Below are 14649 nucleotides of genomic sequence, written 5' to 3'. Positions count from 1 at the left end.
GAAATAAGTCTTAACGGCCTGAAGGGCTTAGACCCGCTTTCCCAGATACGGTGTGAGCAGCTTCCAGAGTATGTGGAGGGTGCCAGGCATCTCTTCCTGGGGTCTCTAGGTTGCTTGAAGATTCACAAGGAACCAACTGTAAGCCTTATTTTAATTGTAAAGCAAGTAGGTCTACATTATTGAGAAGAATGTAAATTTGCGTGAGTTGTAAAGAACAAAAGTCCAGCTCTTTGGCCATTTGGAGCTGGACCCCAGGTGTTCACCTTTGCTGTCGGAGGTTGGACCCATTGCTCTGCAGGGAGCTGGTCCAGGGACGCTTGGAGATGATGTGTCCCCAGGGGTGTGTGCCTGGAGGACCAATCCAGGGGGAAGCCTTCCTGGGCTGCCCCCTGTCACCGCAGGGTCTCTGGGGGAACTGTCAACTTGCCCACGTGACACGTTCGTTTCCCTTTTCATGCTGGGTGAGTGACGGTCGGTGGGGGCAGAAGGTGGGACACATGAGGATGCATAAGTACAGAGTTTAAAAATGGAAATCACTTTTGAACTTCCTGGCTCTTGTTCAAAACAGCAGTGAGCTCCCGTGTGGGCTGCCTTGCTAAAGGTCACACCCCCTCCCGGCTGAGCACGAGAGACCTTGTGACACCACATGACCCTAGAAGGCAGAAGCACCAAAGTCAGCCCGGGGTCTTGGGAGCTGTAGTCAGCTGGGTCAGAAGGGACCCCGGGGGTCTGGGCTGCTCCTGTCTGCGGGGAAGGGACAGCATTAATTCAGATGTAAAAGTTCTACGACTATGGGCTGGCCAAGTTACCCTCATTCTATCTATGAAAAGAGTTTGCTAAAGCAAATTAATGCTATGAACAAAAATTACAGGGGACCAACTTAACCAATTTAAGAGAACAAACTTTCCAAGCACTTTAGGCAGGTACCAGTTGTTTGCAAACAATGTGCTAATATGCCAGTGACTTGTCCATTAAAGGAGGCCCATAGGGCCTCTTACTGGCGATCCTTTGCTTTGAGTTACAGTATATATGTGAATGGTAGAAAGTGGCATCTTTCTAGGGTTAATGCTATTAGGGGTTTGGGGGGTTTGTAGTTCCCATGCTAGTTCTCTTGCATACCTACTCTCTCTCTCAACCCATTCTCCCCTCTGTCCCCCCACTCCCTTGACCGAGCGGGATAGATGGATCCTGGAATGTGATTTCCCAGAACCCCTGCCCAGGCGGTCTGAAAACCTTCCCCAGCCAGCCTGGTCCAGGCAGGGACTCCCTGGGTCCCGGCCGTGCAGGTGCCGGGAGGGTGGGACGTGGTGTGCACACCTGCGCACAGGTGAGTGGGCGCCCTTTCTGCCCTGTCCCCATGGGGCCCCGGGGCCCTTGGGGTTCAGCACTGCTCAGCAGTGGAGGGAGGTATCTCAACTGCTTGTCCCAGATGTGCCTTTAGTGTCATGTAAGAAGTTTTTAAGTTATATTTATTTTGTCGGGTTTTTTTAATTGCACAAAACACTAAGTCTGAGAGGCTGGATTCTGTTCCTCCTTTAAAGCTTTGCCTTCTTTCTGAACTTCCTTTCCCACCCAATGGAAAGAGCCGGATGCAGCCCTGGCCATCCTCCCACCCTACCCCACCACCCTCCTCCATGGACTCTTTCCACGCTTCGCTGTATTTAGCTTTGAGTTTCTCTGCGTCTGGTCAACCCCCGTGTGTATATAACCCAGGCCGTTGCTTGGGAAGAAGCAGGGTGCTCACCCCCTGCCAGTGCCTTTTTCTGGAGGAGAGAACTCCCCTGAGCATCCTCCTTCCTCCTGCACCCCTCTCCCCGCCACACCTTTGGAGAAAACGGAGCTGTTACAAACCCCCGCACAGTGCCTGGCAAACAGACTGCAGATGCTCTGTACCTTCCTAAATAAAGGCCCTGGAGACCACGGTGCTGGGTGCTGTCTGCGTGTGGTCCTTGTCACCCCAAGCCCTCCAGGAGTGTCTGGGGGTGAGGGGGTCTTTGGTAGCTGGAGGATCCAGTGGGGGCTATGACAACCCCCAGGGGTGGGGGTCAGATTTGGGTAGTATTTTAATCTGCAAAGGATTTTAAACACTCTTCAAAACTGCTCTTTTCTGCTCTCTCCATGAAAACTTTTACATAGCAGCTCAGGGACGAAGCAACAAACTGCTCCCCACCTCCCCCACCCCAGCTTTTGCTTATGGAGCCTCGCTCTGTACGAGGCACTGGGTGCTTGCATCTGTAGTCCCCTTTGGTCCCTGTATTAACTCCATGACTAAGGCTGTATAGTCTACAGATGGGGAAACTGAGGCTTAGAACAAACACCTTGACCTAGGTAATAAGTGGGAAGCAGGGATTCAGATCCAGAATTTGTCTGGTTTCAAAACCAATTGTCTTCCTCCCTCCCTAGGGAGCATCTAGACGGCAGAGAGCTTGGCTTATGTTTACCCTGCATCCCAGGCGCTACGCACCGGGCCTGGCACATAGTAGCTGCCCAGCGAGGGTTTGATGGACTAATGAATGGCCATGTGGCTGGGATGGCCAAGAAAGACAGCTGAGAACAGGAGCCCCTGCAGCACATCAAACATTCATCATGCACCTCCCTTCAGGCCTCTCCAGCTCTGGATAGCTAGTGGCTTCATTTGCAGAACTCAGAATTCTGTATCTGGGGGCTGGTGCCTCCTTCCTTTATCATTCTGAAAAATTATAGGACAAAAGTACAAAAAGGCCGCAGTGCCTTTGCACCTTCTGTCCCTTCTGCCTGGACTGCTCTCCCCAGGTTATCATGCGGTAACTATGCTCATTCCGGATTCTCACACCTGTATCTCATTCCTGCCCCACAGCTGGCTCAGTGGGCTCCAACAATTGTCTACACAGGTTCACGCAAACTGCTTCCTGCCCTTCCTCCCCTGTCAGCCCAGAGCCCCGGGAGGTACCCAGCCCCGTGCCCGTGTAACCCTGAAGTCTGGGGGATTTAATCCCCCTATGGTACAAACTTTTCCCCAATGGGAGATGAGAACAGGTCAATAGGTCCCTGCCCCTTCACCACACCCCTCCCTGATGGATGCAGCCTGATTGGCTTCCCCGAAAGTGGTGCTATGAGATCAAGCAACCAGCTGCACTTCGTGGGGCTTGCACTCTGACAGAGCAGCAGGAAATAAGCCTCCTCCTCAGGCTTTTCTCCCTGGGGAACCTGAACAGTTACACCATCGTTTAGATCTTGGCTCACATGTTGCCTCCTTTGAGCGGTCTCTGAACCCCCAGCTAAAGCAAGCATACCCCAGCCGCGCTCTCCGTGCCCTGTCTCATCTCCCACACTGTTGCTCAGGGTTCAAAACCATCTACAGGACTTGGGGTCTGTCTCTTCCATTGTGACACTGCCCCTGAGCGTGGGGACTTGAGCTTTTAACTGTTGTTTTCAATGTCTCACAGTGCCAGGTACAGGTGCTTAGGGAATGTTGATGGGGTCCCTGAGCACCCTGCGTGACCATGGCAGTTGGACACACAGACACCCCTTCTTAGGCAGGAGAACAACTCCCAGGTCGGGTGGATTCTCTGGCCTTGGTCCTCTCCTGCGGTCTTATCTGCGCCCCTTTCAGCCAGCCGTTCTCAGTGTCTTTCTCCAGATCTTGCTGTTGCCAGTAATTGACCAGTAAAGGCACTCAACAAGTACTTTCTGGAATGGGTGAGTGACACGCCCTCTTCTCATCCTTTCTGCTGTGGTTACCCCCCACCTGGGGCTTTGTGATCACCCCCAACCCATGTGGAGCCCCTGCGGCCATGAAACCCCGGCCTCTTGTGTCCGCCTGGGTTTCCCTGCTCAGCCTCCTGTGTCCAGTGCAGGCTGATGGAGATGCTGCTTCAACCCTTCCGGGGTGGTGCCACTGTCCCCAACTCCCGCCCTCCCTGGGACTTGGGCCACCCACCGGAGGACGCTCTCCTCTCAAGCACTACACTTAGGGCACCTGGAGCACCCAGGCCTTCTCAGCTTCTGCACCCCTCATCCTGCTAACCTGGAGTGGACGCCACACATCCCCTGGAGGCTCTGGCCACAGAGAAAGGACCAGACCCCAGGCCATGGGGAGACCCTTAGAGGAGCCTGGGCACCACCAGGGCACCGGCCCCTGGGTAGGGAAGAGTTGTTCTCTGGCTCAATTAATGGGATCTTGGGTCTTTCTGCCTGCTTCAGACAAACTTCACTGGCCAAGGCGGCCTGTCGAGCTCTGCCTGCCCTGGGAAGGGAGAGTCAGCCTGGGAACCAGTGGAGCTCAGGGAGCCTGCTGCCTACAGGCCCCATTCATCCTGGGGTGGAGACGGGATCGGCGGGCGAGTGGGGTTCTGAGTCCTTCCAGCGCGGTCCAGCCGCCTCAGAAGGGTTTGACCTTGGTCCCAGCAGCAGGGAGAAGTGCCACCTCTTTCCCTCCATGGTTCTCAGCTAGCTGGGCGTCTGCACAAAACATCCGGAAGCAGCTGAGCACAATCGTCTGCTTCATGGGGAGAATCTACCCCAGTCAAGGCGCTGAAGTGAGGTTCCATCCGCTGCGGATTAAGCCCATTTCAGTTATATCCCCGGGAGCCAGGCTGGCTCTGTGGACCCACTGGACTCGCGGTGGGATGGCTAGGGGCCCAAACTGCTTCATCCCACGGACTCTACAAGCCCCTCTCTAAGCAGAGGCCCAGGGTGGCCTTTCAGGCGTCAGGCAGCCCTGTGAGCACAAACCCCAGAAGACTGACGGCTGGTGCCAAGGGAAAGCGCTGGCCCTCCCAGAACGAGGGCAGCCCACAGAGCCCGGCCACTGACTGGGGCCTGCCCAGCTCGCCTTCCACCTGCCCCTCGCTCCACTGGACCACCTGCTGACACAGCTACCTCGCTGCCCCCAGACCGGTGGGCAGGCCGACTTCTCAACCCCACCCGGAGGTTCCGCTTTCTAGGGTGACAGACTGTGCGGGACAGTCCTGCGTCATGGGGAACCTGAAGGTCAGTCACCCTGCTGCTTCCCAGGACCACTTCTGGCACCAGCCACCTCGGCTGGGTTCCCTGAAACACGGAACCCGGGGTAAAAGCTTATGAGATAACACTTCATTGAGAAGAGCGGTCCCAATACTGAAGTCTGGGGAGTCACGTGGCTTAACACAGTGGTTTTTCACCTTTTGAGGATCACAGATGGCTGAGATAATCTACAGGGAGCTATGAGCCCTCTTCCCAGAAAAATGTCCATAAGCATATACATAAACAAACGTATGTACAAATTTAGGGACTCCTAGACACCCCCCAAAACCCCTTGAAAATATCCCAGATGGTCTACGGGCCCTGGTTTAAGAACCCTTGGATTGTAATAGCCCTTCCTAATAATACATTAGGGACACGTGCCCTCCTCCCCTCGCTGCATGGACATCTCTGTGCATCAGAGACCTGCCCGGCCTCTGCAACCCCCCTTTCCCCTCCCTTAACCACGCAGCCTTCTGTACAGGCACCACCTTTGAACTACGGCCCACCTGCTTTTAAGCAAATCTTTATGGGAAACAACCATGTCCATTCCTTTATGTACTGCTTCTGGCTGCTTTCATATTAAACAGCAGAATTGGGTAGTTGCCAGAGACTGAACAGCTGCAAAACCTTAAGTATTTACTATCTGACCCTTTATCAAAAAGTCCTCCAACCCCTGCCTTAGAATAACGGTGACCACTGATGAAGAATTGCTACCTGTCAGGAACCATACCAGGTAATTTAAGGCTACATAGTTTAATCCTTATAAAAACTTCATGAAATGAGCTTTGTTAACCCCATTTTGTACACAAGAAAGAAGAGGCACAGAGAGGGTGAGTAACTTATCTAAGATCACACAGCTGATAAGCAACAGACCAGGTTTTGAACCAAAGCTCGAGATCTTTCCATGACCCTGCATGACTGAGTTTCCTCAAGCAGCAGGGCTTGTCCCTACACCTGGCTGCATCACAGAATTGCTGGAATGGCCCGTTGTCAAGCCAGGAGTCCTGGTTTTGGCGACTGTAAACCTGACCAGGCCCTGGGAATGTTAATCCCAAGCATGGCCTTCTCCTGGGGCTGGGGGATGAGCTGCAGAACCCCCAAGACCAACAGGCTGGACCTGGTCTCCAGCCAGCCTGGGGGAGTCAGGGGTGGAGGGAGACCCTGGATCAGGTGCTCTCTGATGTGGCACTGTTTGTCTAGGCTCTGTGAGACGCTGCAGGGAAGTGCAGCCTGCACAGCACCGTGACACCAACACTCGGACTCACACTGCTCCCCCTACCCCACCCACAGCAGACCGTGCAGAGCCAAGTTTTGCCAGTTCACGGGCTGACTCACACGCCTTTCCACAGAAAAACAGAAGAGGCGTCCTAGCTTTCGAAAACACCAGGAAACAGCACGTGTGTCGTTCTTCTCTCTTTACTGTGACAGCTGTGGCCTGCTCCTGGCTTTCGGTGTGCCGTGTGCAGGCCTGAGGTGACAAATTCAGCAGAGAAGTCAGGAAGGGAGTGGAAAGTGCTGAGTGAGAAGAGGGCTTTCACACTTTAGCAAGAGGTGAGGGCTTGCGGTTATTTCGTTTTTTTAAGAAGAAAATAACTAGTTTGATATAATACTGACAACAATAATAATATAAGAAAGGGAAGTGCTTCCCTGACTAGGTACCTGTCTCAAAACATAACCCAAAGTCACAGACTGGGTGGCTTAAACAACAAAAATTAATTTTCTCCCACTTCCGGAGGGTGGAAGTCCCCGATGAAGGTCGGGCAGGGCTTGGCTTCTGGTGAGGGTTTCTCTCTTCCTGGCTTGCAGATGCTGCCTTCTCACTGTGTCCTCACACAGCACAGTGGCCGGGAGTGGGAGAGTCAGCTCCTGTGTCTCTTCCTCTTCTGCTAAGGGCACCAGCTCTATCTGATTAGGGCCCCACCATTATGACCTCACTTAACCTTTATCAGGCCCTCACAGACCCCATCTCCAAATACAATCACTTCTGGGGATTAGGGCTTCAACATATGAATGGGGCAGGGAGAGACACAGTCCGTAACAGAGCTCCTGTGCTACCTAACTTCAGGGACTGTTTCCAACTCCACCTTCCAGTCCTGTACCTTCCAAACTGGTGAATTAGTAAAGCAGTTTGGGGGTGGGTTTGGGGCGTGCAACGCTAGTTTCTGTGGTTTGCAATGTGGTTTGCAACCTGTATTTGGGTTATTTTAAAAATAGTTTCTGCAAATCATGGACAAACAGCATCTTACTGAGACAGTTTGCTGTCGACAGCAGCCCTGTTTTATTTCAATGGGAAAAAATGCCCAATTTTAGTCATGCTTTCGAGAACACATGCTGGAGTGAAATCAAGACTGCAGCCTACAGAGGCTGCTGAAATAATGCGGCCACTTCAGGGGAGGGTGCCCCCTTCTGGACAGTCATGTGCATTATAAGGTACATGAAGAAAAGGAAGATGGGTGGAGAGTTCATTGAATTCCCAGGTCTGGGAGCCCCGCTGCTCAGCGAGACTCCTTCTTCTGCTGTCCCCCCAGGAATGCCCTGGGGAAGAGAAAGTTCCCTTCCTCTCATGGCTTCTCCAAGCCTAGCTACATCTTTAACTAACAGGGGTGCAGTGGCCGTGGCAATGATGAAGGAATCACCAACTACCATTACAGAGGGTTCAGTGTCAGGTGGGGAGGCATGGTGGTGAACACAGTACGTACATTATCTCATTTAATCCTTAAAACACCCAGCTGAGGGAGGTATTGTTAGTACTACTACCTGTGCTGTCTAAATCAGGGAACTGAGGCTTAGAGAGGTTAAGTAATTTGACCAAGCTTGCACTGCAAGTAAATACCAGCTGTGGACCCAGGTGTACAGGCGTGGCGTGGAGGTGGGCAGTAAGCAGGCACATGCGATGCAGTGTGAAGAGGGCCATGTTGGGGTAAACATGGGGCTCCACGGGGCACAGAGGAGGGTGCCTGATCCAGGAGAGGGACAAGAAGGCCACTGGAGAGAGTCTTTGCAGAGGAGGTGCCACCCAAGGTCGGTTGACAGGCTTAGTAGGAATTATCTGGAAGGGGAGGGCAGGTAGAGGGAAGAGAACCTGCAAAGCCACAGAGGCACATGGGAGGACACGGGTCAGCTGTCACTCAGGTGGCAGGAGTATAGGGTCTGTGTGGGGCTGAGGTGGCGGATGGGACTGGGGGACGGGCAGGGCCCTATCACAGGGCTGGTGAGCCCAGTGCAGTGCGTGGACTTCCCCCCAACCCTGATAAGGGGCCGTCCTATAGGCTCTTACATGAGGACGTGACGAGATCGCCATTGGCACATGGCGGATGTCTCTGGCTACCTGTGCCTTGGGGGTGGGCTGCGGGGACGGACGAGGTGAGGGGATTCATTAGGAGGAGGTTAGGATAGGCCAGAAGAGAGATACTGCGGTCCTGAAATGAGGCGAAGGCGGTGGGCTACAGAGATGTGAGAGACGCAGTGTGGGTGCCCTTCCACGAGTGGCTGCAGGATGGCTGGGCCTGGGGGCCCAAGAGTGACCAGCTGGTAGATTGGGGCAGGGTGGCACCACTCCCCCAGGGGAAAGGCGGGGAGGAGAAGCAGGATCGGGGTCGGGCTAGGGGGAGCAGATGATGAGTTTAGTTTAGAAGTCCTGAGTTAGAGGTTCCTGGGGCACATCCACGTGGAGCCGTCCTCGGACAACTGGGCACACGGGCCTGGAGTTCAAGAGCCAGGCCCAGGGGAGAAACGATGCTTCTGGAGTCATCGGGATAGACTGTGGGCTTCCCCAGGGAGGCCGGAGCAGGGAGAATGCTCACAGTATCACCAGAAGTAAGAAAAGCAGAATTCAGAATTGTATGTGCAACTCAGCCCGGGTTTTTGGAGTTAAAAGGAAACCATCAGATTATTAACGGTGTGTTTTGTGTGTGATGGGATCATGAGTGCTTTTAATTTCCTTCCTTACAGTTTTCTATTTAATCAAAACTCTCCCAGCAAGCATAATTTGCTTTCATAATCAGAAATTTTGTTTCAGTCACTACCTCTGTAACCAGATCATCTGGAACCCTCCCAGCAGTGGTGGGCACCCCTTTCCGAGTCCCTCAGCCCTTCTGGTGCTTATCACACACGGTTGTATTTGCTGAACTGCAGGAGGGTCCAAGTCCTGGTCATCCCAACGTCCTCAGCTCCAGCCCAGGACCTGGCACACAGAGGTGGCATGATAAATGTTGCATGAATGGAAAAATAAAACCTAAAAGGCCTACCACAAAGCATGTACCCCAGAGCCTTGACGGTGCCCTTGTCAGGGTTCACAGGCTTGGGCAGGGGACAGGAACTTGCTTTTTACGGAGCTCTCAATCCTTGGCAAAATCTGTTTATAAAGAAAAATATATTTGTAAATGCTAGTGAAAAGCTAATATGAAGTAAGGATCAGTAATGAATAATATATCAACTCAGAAATGAGCTCATAAACAGCAATGCTACTCATTGACATATATACACTACCAAATGTAAAATAGATGACTAGTGGGAAGCAGCCGCATAGCACAGGGAGATCAGCTCAGTGCTTTTTGACCACATAGAGGGGTGGGATAGGGAAGGTGGGAGGGAGACACAAGAGGGAGGAGATATGGGGACATATGTATACATATAGCTGATGCACTTTGTTGTACAGCAGAAACCAACACAACATTGTAAAGCAATTATACTCCAGTAAAGATATAGTAAAAAAAAAAGATGCCATATAAACCCAGGTTCTAACCACCTCCTCCAAGGTACTCATCACTGGGTGCTCCCATATGTATGCACAATGCACACATTAATAAACTTCTGCCTGTTTTTCTCTTGTTAAAAAAAAGAAAAGCAACGCTACTTTCATAGGGGAAAATTTGGTGGTAAATAGTCCCAAGTTTTTAAAGCATATACATACCCTCTGACTGAGCAAAACTGTCCAGGTGTTTACTTATAGATACCATAGCCCATATGTCCGATGACACTGACACAAGTATATTTATTCCAGGACAGCAAAAGATTGCAAACGCCCTCCGTGTCATCGTGGGGACTGTCTAAATGCATCCTTCTAACGCAGCTGTTACAAAGAACGAAACGGCTCTATCAGTACTGAGAGGCAACCCGCTCCAGAGCATATAGTTAATTGGAAAAAAGCTAGGTTGATAACAGTGTATGTTCGTTATTGTGTAGACTCTTTGGCAACAAAACTTGCTTCCGGGGGTGGGGAGAGCTGTGGGTGGGATCCTGTGGGAGGGGTCCTCTTCTCGCTGCAGTGTGTCTTTTTGTTACTTTGAGTTTTGTACCATGTTTAGGTACCCCCATATGAAAAAATTAATAAAATAAGATAAATAGTTAGTGAGGTACAATACCAAGCTATAGCAAATACATATTTTATTTTATCTATTAATTTCTTTGGTTGTGCCACACGGCCTGTGGGGATCTCAGCTCCCCGACCAGGGATCGAACCCCAGCCCCCGCAGTGAAGGCATGGAGTCCTAACCACTGGACCGCCAGGGAATTCCCAGCAAATACATATTTTAAACCACAGCGTGTTGTATTTTGTTTTCCCCTTTTCAGACAAAGTTCTGCTCAGAAACACGAACCTCTCTCATTTTCAGGCAGCGTAACTCTCCTCTCTATGTATCTTAACAGATTCTCTTGAAAAAAGTTTAGATGAAGGACCGGTTTGGTTGTTTTTTTAGAAAATGAGATTGAGGGGCTTCCCTGGTGGCGCAATGGTTAAGAATCCATCTGCCAATGCAGGGGACAAGGGTTCGAGCCCTGGTCTGGGAAGATCCCACATGCCATGGAGCAACTAAGCCCGTGCGCCGCAACTACTGAGCCTGCGCTCTAGACCTCGTGAGCCACAACTACTGAGCCCACGTGCCACAACTACTGAAGCCCGCATGCCTAGAGCCCATGCTCCACAACAGGAGAAGCCACCGCAATGAGAAGCCCACGCACCACAACAGAGAGTAGCCCCCTCTCGCCGCAACTAAAGAAAGCCCGCGTGCAGCAACGACGACCCAACACAGCTGAAAATAAATAATTTAAAAATGAGATTGAATGTGCCATATCTGACTTTCCTGCCCTTTTCTTTCTTCCAGTCCCACGAAGGGGTCGTTCAAGGAGCTACCAGCTGCTATGTGGAGCAGATTAGGTTGCAGGTGGCCTGTGAGGATGGTGGTGGGCTACTGGGAAGGTGCAGGTGGGTTGGAGGAGCCATACGTGGAAAAGCCCCTGACCCTCATCTGCCTGAGGTTGTTGGACCTCTCATTTGCTAACTGGTGTGAGAAGAACCAACCTTGCAGGGTCCAGAGGTGGGAACTACTGCTCGGAGCTGTGTGGGCTTGAGCTTCAGTTTCCTTCCCTATGACATAGGCATTACATCAGGCTCAAAGGATCACAAAGGAGGGAAACCCCTGCACCTTCCAAGCAGGATAGAAGCTCTGGATCCAGCCCCAGAGCATCATTCCCTTGGATTTCCTGTGAATGGTGCTCCCTGGAACCCACAACCTGGGCCTTTGAGCTTTATTCCAACTGGAGAACCCCAGGAACCACCCTTGAGGGTCTGTGGTGGACATTGGCCAGATGGTGGCTTGGGGTGTGATCAGAGGGAACGAGTGTGTCCTAGGTCCCCAGGGGAGTGGGAGGTCAGTATCCAGGAAACTGACCAAAGAGTGAGTAGGACTTTAAACAGTGTGGGGTCAAGAAGCAAAGGAGCACAAGAGCGTGAGAGGAGGGGTCCAGGGCAAGCTGCTGAGGGCCTGGTTTTGCTGGGTGCTGGGTGAGGGCCGGACAGGCTGCCCCTTAAAAGTGAAGGGCCAGGCTCACAGGTGGGAATTTTGTTGGACCCCACAAAACAGAAGGAGAGATGGTCCTCAACATTCTTCCCCTAGACGCTGCCTGGAGTCTCCCTCCAGGCTGTCCTCCCACTCTGCTGAGGCCCAAGAGGTCTGGCTCCCCTGGCTACTGGATGTGGGCATTGTGATTCACACAGGCCTTGTGCTGGCAAACACCCAGGATCTTTAGAGAAAAGAGATTTGTGATTTGGGGGCCTGTTCAGGCTTTAGTTTCCAAGACCTGTACTTCTATAGGGCACCAGGGGGCTCAGGGCTGAGTCAGACTGGGAAATTTGGGACATTACTAAATGCACCAACATACATGTATGTAGACTACCAGAAGGAGAGGAGAGAGAGAAAGAAGCAGGGAAAAAAAATCATTAGAAGATATGTATGAAAGACAGACTTTTAACATTTGATGAAAATCACTAATCTACACATCCAAGAAGCTCAACAGACTCTTAGTATAAACACAAACACTTCATAGAATAAATCCTGGAAGACAAAGATAAAGAGAAAATATTGAAAGCAGCAAGAAAAAAATGACTTGTCACATATAAGGGAACCCCAATAAGATTATGGCTAACTTCTCATTAGAAACAATGAAAGCCAGAAGGCACTGGCATGACATTTCAAAGTGATGAAAGAAAAAAAAAAAAACAGAGTCTTATATCCAGCAAAACTATCTTTGAAAAATGAAGGTGAAATAAAGACATCCTCAGTTATAAAGACAATAAAATATGTTGCTAGCAGACCTATCTCACAAAAAAATACAGGGAGAAGGGAGAAGCAGAACTATTTCTTTTCACAAGCAGCATGATCTTGCATATGGAAGATCCTAAGTATCTACTAAACAAACTATCTGAACTAATATACAAGTTCAGCAAGGCTGAAGGATACAGGATCAATATAGAAAACTCAACTGTATATCTATATACTTGCAATGAATAATCTGAAAATACATTTAAGATCTATTTAAAATAACATCAAAAAGAATTAAATAGGAATAAATATAACAAAAGAAGCGAGAAACTTAACCTCTGAAAACTACACAACATTACTGACAGAAATTAAAGAAGACATAAATAAATGGAAAAGCATCCCCTGTTCATAGATTGGAAGACCTAATATTGTTAAGATGTCATACATCCTAAGTTGATCTACAAATCCAATATAATCCCTATTAAAATCCAAGCTGGTTGGATTTTGCAGAAATTGACATATTGATCCTAAGATTTATGTGGAAATAAAGGGATCAAGAATGGCCAAGACAATCTTAAAAAAAAAAAAAAAAGAACAAAGATAGAGGACTCATACTTTCTGATTTCAAAATTTTCTAAAAAGTTAGAACAACCAACAGAGGTGTGACCAAGATGGCAGAGTAAGAAGACCCTGAGCTCATCTCCTCCTGGCACATCAAAATTCAACTATTTACAGAGCAACTACCTATGAGAATGACCTGAAAACTAGTAGAAGAGATTTTCCACAACTAAACTAAAAGTATAAAGAAGGAACCATAATGAAATGAGTAGAAGGGGTGGAGATATGATAGAGTCAAGACCCATATCCCTGGGTAGGTGACCCACAAATGGGAAGAGAGTCACAACTGCAGAAGTTCTCCCCAAGGAGTGAGGGGTTTGAGCCCTACATCAGCCTCCCCAGCCTGGGGGTCCTTTACCAGGAAGATGAGTCCCCAGAATGTATGACTTTGAAGGCCAGCAGGGCTTGCATATAGGAGAGATGGAGGGCTGTAGGAAATGGAGACTACAATCTTAAAAGGTTCATGTAAAATCTCACATGCTCTGAGACCCAGTGCAGAGGTAGTAATTCAAAAGGAACCTGGATCAGACCCACTTGCTGATCTTGGAGAGCCTCCCAGAGAGGCAGGAGGAAACTGGGACTCCCTCTGGGCACATAAATGCTGGCAGCAGCCATTTGGGGGAGCTCATTCTACCACAAGGATATTGGTGCTGGAAAGCACTATTTTGGAGTCCTCCCTCTAGCCTATTAGTGCCAGAGGCTTACCTGCCACCAGTAGGCCACCACCAGCCTCAGGTGTCCCCAGCTCCCACACTCAACCACCCTGGAACCCAGCCCTGCCCACCAGCAGGCTGGCAGCCCATTCACAAGGCAGGGTCTAGCAGCCAACCAGACCATGACCCATCCCTGCTGACCAGTGCATTCACAGTAGTCAGCGCTGCCACAATAGAAGGACCCATGTAGCCCAGAACATATAGTTCTGGTGACAAGAGGGGAGTGGGCCACTGGACCCCATTGAACTTCTCCTATATAAGGCCACTTCTCCAAGATCAGGAAAGGTAACCAACCTATCTAATACCTAGAAATAAACACAGAGAATTAGACAAAATGAGGAGACAAAGGAATATGTTCCAAATGAAGGAGAGATAAAAGAAGAACTAAGTGAAGTGGAGATGAGCAATCTACCTGATAAAGAGTTCAAGGTAATGATCATAAAGATGCTCAACAAACTCAGGAGAAGAAAGGATGAACCCAGTGAGAAACTTAACAAAGATTTAGAAAATATAAAGAACCAAGTGGAGATGATGAATATAATAACTGAAATTAAAAATATACTAAAAGGAATCAACCAAAGATTAGTAGATCAGTAAAGGAATGGATCAGTGAACTGGAAGACAGAGTAGTGAAAATCACCCAAGCTGAACAGAAAAAAGAAAAAAGAATTAAAAAAAAATGAGGATAGTTTAAGAGACCTCTGGGGCAACATCAACCATACTAACGTTTGCATTATATGGCTCCCAGAAGGAGAAGAGGAGTGAAAGGGGCAGAGGACTTATTTGAGGAAATAATA

Source organism: Neophocaena asiaeorientalis, unplaced genomic scaffold (assembly GCF_003031525.2).
Source record: "Neophocaena asiaeorientalis asiaeorientalis breed wild unplaced genomic scaffold, Neophocaena_asiaeorientalis_V1.1 scaffold347, whole genome shotgun sequence".
Taxonomy (NCBI): Eukaryota; Metazoa; Chordata; class Mammalia; order Artiodactyla; family Phocoenidae; genus Neophocaena; species Neophocaena asiaeorientalis.
The sequence above is the reverse complement of the archived record's forward strand: the minus strand, read 5'-3'. Positions refer to the sequence as shown.